General features: G+C 38.7%; 1 long non-coding RNA gene across 4 annotated transcripts in view; it reads right to left on the bottom strand.

Annotated features, from left to right (window-relative positions):
* LOC120757796 (uncharacterized) overlaps positions 1-4,969 on the bottom strand; it is a 34,364-nt gene extending 29,395 nt beyond the window's left edge. For all 4 annotated transcript variants that reach the window (XR_005702670.2, XR_005702668.2, XR_005702667.2 and 1 more), the window contains exon 1: positions 4,842-4,969. This is a non-coding gene — a long non-coding RNA (uncharacterized LOC120757796). The remainder of the gene's footprint in view (positions 1-4,841) is intronic.
* Between the last annotated feature and the right edge of the window lie 4,147 nt (positions 4,970-9,116).

Below are 9,116 nucleotides of genomic sequence, written 5' to 3' on the forward strand. Positions count from 1 at the left end.
AAAAAAAAACCAACAAAACAACCTAAATCTGCTAGAACAGAGTATAGAGCCCTTCCACAAAGATGAAGAGGTACTGTAAAAGGTTTTGCATTAAATGAATTACCTGCATGGCTAAACACCAGCCAGGTTTTACAACATTTCCTAGTTCTTCCAGGGATATTTTCAAAAATCCCAAATTCTGCATCTACATCTGTATGCAGTCCTGGGGTACAATTCCATAGTGACACATCTTTCTTTTAATGACAAGGCTTTGATTGAGACCTCTTATGGCAAGGATCATTTCCCTCAAGTTTAGATGATATTCAAATCAAATAACGTTTTGAAGGGGGAGCAAAGAAAACAGAAGAAATAAATTCATTTTTGTAGAAACAGATGGAGAAAATGCAGAACATTGTTATATTTCATGAAACTGCTGTCTGTGTAAGAAATGAAGCACAATTTATTACGTATTCATTTTGCCCATCTGCTAAGTGTATCATTAAGACAATGAATTCAGTTCATTTCCTTCACTCTCCAGCTAAGCAGTGCAATTAGAGTTTTAGAACACAGCTACTGATAAAAGGAACTTTTTTCTATTATTGTTTTTATTCCAAGTATTCTATCATTAAATAGCTTGAAAGGATTTCTTCCCCTCTCTTATTTTCTCTTCTAGTCTTACCAACTTCTCTTCCACATTTTCAGACAGATTCTGAGTTGTAGGGTTCAATACCACTTGGGGCATTTTTTTTTTCCCAACTGCATTTCTAGCCACATTAGAATATCTAATGGGATGGAAAAAAATCCCATTATCACTCTTAATACCACAAAAAAGCCTGTTTTGAGTTGCTGAAGTTTTTCCTTCTTTTTAAGAAGCAGTGCCATATTCTGTAAAATATAACACTTTAGAGATGATAATGACAACGGTGAAATATGACAACTCAGTAAAACAGGGCTCTTTATTGTTTTTGCTCTATTACTGTCATGGAGGTGAGAGGATGTGGGTAATGAACAATAATAAATTATAAATATCCTCCTCAACGTGGAATCTCAAAGGCTCAGGCATCACAATATAGCAAGAACCAGGATCTTACTTGCTCCAACACTGGCAGTAGAAGCAGCTGGAATAGAGGAGGGAATGGGAACCATCACACTGTCTGAGTGGCTTTACAGAGCATCACAAGAGTTACACAGAGCTTGTGTCACCGGCAGTCATGCACATCAAGCCAAAATAGAGGCAAGCTGGGCCCATCTACAATTTTCTTCTGCCCTTTTTATTGTTTTAACAGCACTACAACATATAAAATAGTGAGAATATTTAGTTATATGTGGGTGAGGTATAAAAAACCCCAAGAACACATTTCAAAGCTGCTAATGTATGACTTTTAGTACCATGATTTCTGCTATTCAAAGACTTGGGCCTTGTTCACATTGGAATGTCTCATCTTGATCTGTAAGAGGGTCACAGCACAGATAAAAGAGGGCTGTAATTAGCAGCTTCATCACAACCCTATTTTTGGTGGCATAGAGCAAGCAGCTTTTGTCAGCACAGTTATGTTAGGCACAAATTATCCCTCAGATGCCATAGTTGTGTTTGTAGAAGTGTGCTTTGGACACCAAGCCAGATCATCCAGCTTCTCAGCAATCCTGTTTTGGCAGTCATTCTGATAGTTAAAGCTTCATCTTTGACAATTCTGACTTTGGCTTTACTGCCAGGCATTAAATATGTTATTTCATTAACTCCCTGTGCAAGTTCTCCAACAATAAAGGCTTTAAATGTAAAAGTACTTGCAACAAAGTGATCAGGTGGTCTACTTCCACAAAACAACCAAACACACACGAAAACAAATAACTTTTAAAAATACAACCAGGAAAAAAAAATATGTCAAACAAAAACAACTCGAAAAAACCCAATACAAACCATACATACTAACATACAAAAAGCACATCGTTCTCTCAGGATAATGTGTTCCATATGGCTAAAACATTAAGGATGCCAATCTTTGTACATCAAGAAAATTGTTCAACAGAATTCAAATATACTGCTGCTGACAAATGATTCACATTAAATCATTTTCAGCAGAAGTTCCAACTAATATATGCTAGCCACAAAGTTTTCTAATTGTAATCAATGTGCACTACATCAATTCAGCTCAGATGCATTCTTTGTTGAGCTTTCTAGCTGTTCTGACAAAATCCCTTCAAAAAAGAACTTGAATAAGACAATTACAAATTGTGCTAAATGTCCTTTTCCTCAGCACTTATATTTCTAATCATTACAGATGTAAGAGCAGCAGTGATCTCATTAAACCAAAACAATATTCACAAAAGCAAGAAAAATCCTCATTAAGGTTGATATTTCCAATTCATTCTATCCACCCTAGATGCCACTGCTTCCAGAGCCTGTCAAGCCTGAAGACTGAAGCTGCATCACGGGATTCAAGAGGAACTGAGAACAATCTGGTTTGGAGCCCTCACGCTTTGAAACAGACTTGAAATTATATCAATCAGTAGTGGCTCCTGTGGCACTTCAGATTTGCGTCTCAGTGAACTGTTTTTCCTTTCACAGTATCCAAAATAGCCTTCTGCACTAACAACAGATTTCAGTTCTGAGTTCATGCACATGTTTGCTATGACTCCATTCCATTACCACTGTTGCATGTCATGTGTGTATTCCTCCTCCTTATCAGCTACCCCACTCACTGCTGAGGAATGAATGGTGTCCTCAGAATTCAGCAAAGTAAACACTGCTACTCTGAGTGAAACAATTTTAAGAAATCTATAACAACAGTTGGGGTTTTTTTTCCAGGAAGAACTGACATTTTTCAGGCAGCTTGATTACACTTAAGATTTTTCCAAGTACATTTAAAGCCACTGAAGACTGAAGCAAGCAATAAGTTTTAGTCAAGATGAAGTATTCCATTGTATTTAACTATTTATGATGTACTAATTAGATACATTTTTTCAGAAGACAAATTAAAAACTTGGAGGGAAAAAAAATCAGAAGATTCTCGGGTCTATGTGATACCCATTAAATATTTAGGCAGAAAAAGTATTTTGGCATTAAAAAAAAAAAAAAAAAAAAAAAAAACAAAACAACCAACCACAAGCTCCTCCTGGTTTCCCTCATTTATTTGCATTGTTCCACCATAGTGACTAAAGGCAGTTAAGAAAAATAACTTGGATCAGGACTGAAGTTATTTGAGAGCATTCTTTGCATCAAAGTGAGGGAAAGAAAGCAGGGAAAAACCAGGTGAGGTTAGAAACTGCAGGCTCAAGCCTTGGTTTTACAGTTCTAAATGTCTGGTTTAGCTGTTGCATGCCTGCAGCTAAAAATAAATGGTAGGAAAAAATATGCTTATGTAAAGAGAAAAATCAATATAAATAAGTCTTGCATTTGTCAAATACACTATTGACATCATCTTGTTCACATCAAAGTGCTGAATGGCTTTATTGATTAAGCTGGTAAATATGAAGCTGGCACAAGTTACAACAAATTCAAAAAGCAAGACTATTACTTCAAACAGGTAAAGTAACAAAGCATTCATTCACTTAATAAAATTTCTACACAAAAATTCACAAGCCAGCATCTTTAAATTTTGCTGAACTGCAGCACAGAGTGTGAAAGAATGGAATCCCACAGTCCCATTACCTAAAGACAGTTCATCCATCAGACAAAAAATTGTTTATCAGTGGGGTAATTGTTTGACTTATTTCCTGATCCCATTGCAAAACAGGATGTCCAGATCTAATTTTTATTATGCAAAAGAAATTCTCCTCTGGAAATCTTGCTATAAAAAAAGTTTTTCTGGAACCAAAACTGTCACATCTTAACATAACGTGTGATTACAGTCTAAAACCTTTTTCTTTAGTGGAGGCCAAACCAGATTTCCCAATAGCGTAAAACTTTTTCTGATAAATTAATAAAGAGTAATTGTGGGTTTATAGACTCTTGAGCTTTTGCATTGTGTTTATGCCCAGTGGCTGTCAGACATTCTTAGCACAAATTGACCAATATAATCCAATCAAGGGGTGCAGTATGTTCATCCCACGAGTGTAAAAGTGGCATTTGTGCATATGAAACCTCATCATGAGGAGAAAGGTTTTACTGAAGCAAGGGTATCAAGATGCTAATGAAACTTAAATTCATCCAGGATTAAAGGATATTTTTCCTTATTTCCTAAAAGATGACTTTCCAGTGCTAAAAGTGGCAAAATCTTAAAACCTGAGGCTCCAAGTGACGTGTGTGGATACCCTGATCCTCAGCTTCCCCAGGGATGGAATAGCTGAGGACAGGATGGAGTGGTTACACGAGCACACCCTTCTACTCATTCTTGAAAAGCAATGTGAATTTTGCTGCAGTGAGAGCTCATTAAAACAGGTCACTTACCCAAGGAGAAGCACTGAGTATCAGTAGCCTGGAACAGAACTAAAGGAGAACTGCCCTAGCATGGTTACAATTTTGTGACAATATTTAGTGCACACACTTTTCTCAAACTGTTCTATTGCTTTATAAATTAAAATAGATTCATGAAAGGTTCTGCTAGAATACTGATGAGTACAAAAGGAATATTACTTTCTGGCTCGTTTCTTGATAATAAAATATTCCCCACAAAGCAAAATACATTTTTTAAATGACCCCTGAAAGAATAAGCTATTTTCCAGGTATCAGTAAACAGATGTGGTTGTACCATTTCAAACTGCTGACTTCTGAAGCAAATCTCCAGCACCTTTATCATTACAGACCTGGTTGCAGTTTCTTTCTTATGCCTTCACACAATCTTTTTTTTTTTTTTTTTTTTTTTTTTTTTGAGTTGGAAATCAATCAATCAATCAATCAAACCTTGACACAACAAATAGCTTACCTGCATTGTTTCTGTGCTGGTGGAAAAAACCCATTAAAATCAGATTTTTTTTTTTTTTTTAATATGTGAGGAAGCTTTACAGCTTTGGTTTCCAGCAAATAGCACCACAGCTGAGAATCACATTCCCCCCTTTTCCTCCCACTGCCAACAGCTTTCCCTTATTACTTTCATCCACTCATGTTTTCTGAGTCTGTCTGCTGACAAGTATGGTCCCTCCCCTAATGAAAAGATGTGCAATCTATTGTTCACTAGAGCCATTCTGTTCCTGACAATGACAAAATACCTACTTTATGTCATGTTCTACTGCATGGCTAACAAGAACACAACATTTGAGCTGTACATCTGTACTCTTAAAGCCTCAAATTAGCACTATTTTTAATATAACAATAATCCTATTAGCATAAGTTCTCTGCTGTTGAATGATAACACACTCAAGTTAATTCAAATGGTTGAAATTATAGACTTTTATGGATCATTAAGACTATTAAAAAGACCAAGCTAGCCCATTCTTGATCCAAAATTACATATCAGTCACTGTTACTACGGTTTGAATACAGACCCAAACAACCTGATGTATTTTTTTTCTAATTGGTTCCAATTTGCTCAGTTCTACTCCTTTGCAGTTTTGTAATCTCCACATTATTATATCTGTTGCAACTGTGAATGTTTACACATGGCAGCTGATATTAAAGAACTGTATAAACATTTTTGGTTCAGTAAAATCTGTTGTAGGCATTTACAAAAAGCTTCGGCAATTAGTCTGATAATACAGTTTGAGGGTGCAATAAACAGTTTTGAAAAAAGTTATGCTGACGAACATCACTGAAACTGATATTTAAGTTAAATAACTCAAATACTCTTAGTTATATGTTTATGTCCTTTAAATGAAATATGTTAAGCGCTTTTCTTTCCTGGAGCCTACAAAGTAAAAAGCACAAACATTAACTTTTTCGGGGGGGTTACAGCATTTCAGAGCATCCGTCTCAAAGCATCAGTGCACCCACATTTTGTTCTACTTGTTTTTCTCTACATAAACCATACACGTGTACTTTATCTTTTTTAATTTGTAATTTCCCCAGTCCCTCTGCTCCCGAGAAAGGTCCTATGGGGCCTTACAGGCCTGTGGTGCTTCATCCCTCCTCCTCCTCCTCGTCCTCCCCGAGCAGGGCCGCCAGCACTGCTGGGAACCCCCTTCCTCACCTGCTTGGCACCCGCCTCCAGCCTGTGGCTTCCCTCTCCTCAAGGGCCTTCCTCAGCCGAGTGGGGAAAAACGGGAATTCCTGCTCACGCCTTCAGGGATTCCTCACCCTCTTCGAGAGCAGGAGCTTGTAAGGACAAGGCTAAGTAAGGCCACCCCCAGGGCAGGCCTGCTCTGCTCCCTCACCACGGTCCCAGGTAAGGACGTTCTCTCGAGCTTTTCCCAGCCCCGAAGCGGAGTGAATCCACGGCAGCCGGCACGGAGGGGCAGCCTGGGGAAGCAGGAGCTGTCCCCCCTCCTCCTGGCACCATCCCCGCCCTCACGGCTGCGGAGCGGATCGGAGCCCCGGCTGTCCCCTCAGCTCAGAGCTCGTCCCTCAGCTCGTCCCGGGCACAGCAGGGGTGGTTCTGCCCTGCCCGCACAGGGTCCTTCCCAGAGGAAATTCCCCCTTCCAGGTCCTTCCCTGGGGCTCCCCGGCACGGAGCGCCTGGCACACCTCGCCGTGCCGGGCAGGCCCCTGGAGGCCGCAGGGGAAGGCGCGAACCAGGTCCCGTTAGCGGCCCCTTCTGCCCAGGGCCCCATTTTACCATTTAACCTCTGGACAAACCGGCCCTGCAGCGGGTGTGCGGGCACTGCGGCTCTCCCCGGTGGTGTCAGCCCCGTGTTCGACAGAGTGTCTTCGGGCAGGTGTGCAGCTCCATCTCCTCCATCCCTGGGGCTTTTCCAAGGACTCTGGAAGGAGCAGCTTTGAGGAAATGTCCCGGGTACAGTTCTTGTGTTTTTCTTACTGTGCGTATACATGGAGTTTCACTGTCCTGGCAAGCCGGTTGGTTTTTAGATATATAAATATGTAAATCTCAGTAGATAGATTGCATAAGGTGAGGTATGGAAAGCTCCCTATATGTTCATAGCAACATTTTAGGTAGAATGAAAATTATTGCAGCTAATAGAAGGGAATACAGATACATGGGTTGGGTTGGTTGGTTGGTTGGTTGGTTGGTTGGTTGGTTGCTTGGGGTGTTTTTTGATTTCTTATTGCCAAGTTGCTATTCTGGACTCTTTATCTTCTGTATTTTTGGGTTTGGGGAGGTCTTTAGGGTTTGTTTTTTGCTTGCTTGCTTTTGGTTTGGGTTTTTTGGTTTTTGGTTTGCTTGTTTGGCATTTTTTGGTTTGGTTTGGTTTTTTGTGGAATCTTGTATTTTTAAAAGGCATAATTTTTTTTCTTCTGGCAATTATTTTTTTTCTCCTAGCAATTATTCACTTGCTACTTTTGCCCAGAGTTCAAAAGAGTAGGTTGTGAATCTGCCTTTTGCTTAGGCGAGCGCTTGTAGTGGAGCATGCCATTGGCTCTCAAAGCTGCAAAATCGACGCATGAATGTTCTGGATTTGCTAAACTTAGAATATCTAATTCATGTGACAAACCCTCATTAAATTTTCCCGTGGTGATTCAAGTCATTTGGATAAAAGGTATACCTGCTGTGCTTTAGATTACAGCAGAACTCTTTACTTTGAAAAGTTTTGAATTCAAGACCTGCTACTCAAAGACTGTGATCCATGTCTCAAAATAATGAAACCAATTTGTTCCAGACAATTCCATTTACATAATTAGTAATTCAAAATTGTAGAAGTTATTTTAGTCTATAAAGTTCACACAATTCTAACAGCAAGAATTTGCAAATAGTTAAAGAAATAAATAACTTATTTGAATATTATTATAGTATTTAATACTTTAGTATTATTTGACAGTGCTCATCAGATAGCCTGGAAGAACTCATTTGTATGAAACTCTAAAAAGGTATTTTGAAGAGGCTGAGGGAAATATTTAGACTTGCCTGTCACATTTCATATTTGGTAGTCGGACGTACAAATGAGTAACACAGCTCCAAATTTCATTTGGAACCAAAATTTGTAAAGAAAAAAGTGAGCATTTTGTACAACACACAAACAAGGAATGAGGTAACTGTGCCAATGCAAATGGAGTAACTGGCTTTAGGAATTAGTCATGGAAGTTAAATATGACCTGAAAAGAAAGTAGTAACATTTTGTCCAGAATGTGGACTTTGTCCTAAATAAATGACTGTTGTCCTTGCTGACACCTTGAAGAATTTTCCTTCATCGGGATATTACATTCCCCTACCCTTCTTTCACATCTTGTTAGTCAAGATGTTTATCTGTATTAGAGTGGCTGACATAATAGGTTGTGTAAATAGCACAAATAATGAGTAACACGGATAGAAAAGAAGAAAATGAAGCCCTAAACAAGGCAGTAATGGCTGTAGAATCATTATGTAGAACACAGCAAGTTAATACAATTTTTTAAATTACTGTAATTTTCTTTCAAATCCATCCACAGCACTCATTCCGTGTTGTTCTTTCTCCAAGACAGAATGCTTCTCTCATTTCTCTTAATTCCATTGTTCTTATCTGTATTTCTGTGATGAGCATGTTTTTCCAGCTAACTTTGAGACACAAAGAATAGATGCAGGTAGAAAGTGAACTCTAAGAGAATGAAAGCAGTGAAGTTTAAGAGCAGGTATGAGGCTGGATGTGCAATCCAAAGCTCTTCCTCTGTGCATGTGCAGAGCTGTGCTTGGTGTTAAGGACCGTTTGCTGCTTATCTCACTCCTAAGCCTGATAAATATCCCTAAAGTAGCAATTTTTCTGCCCAAATCCAACATACAAGATCAGTAAGTGTTGAAGAGAAATTGTGCCAGCAAGAGGGGTTGGTACACAAAACCCAAAAGCATTCTTATTCAAAGAATAAGGCATCTTATATTAAATTTGTGTAGAGGGCAAAAAGATCAGACCTCCACTATGAGATGAATTTTTATGTTTGGTGACTCAGATTGCTCTAAGGAAGTCTTAGTTTCAAAATTGAAGCAAACAAACAAACCCAAAAACAACCAACCAACCAAATGAAAACAAGCAAAAAAGTCAAAACCCAAGACCCACAAAAGCACCAAATATTTAATTATTAAGGGAATGTTTGGCTTATGTAAGATTGCACCAAATGCAGAGAGGGAAAATAAATAAAATAAACCTGCTACTGGTGTTTCTCTGGGTGACTTTTCTTCCAT

This window comes from Hirundo rustica, chromosome 11, assembly GCF_015227805.2.
Source record: "Hirundo rustica isolate bHirRus1 chromosome 11, bHirRus1.pri.v3, whole genome shotgun sequence".
Taxonomy (NCBI): Eukaryota; Metazoa; Chordata; class Aves; order Passeriformes; family Hirundinidae; genus Hirundo; species Hirundo rustica.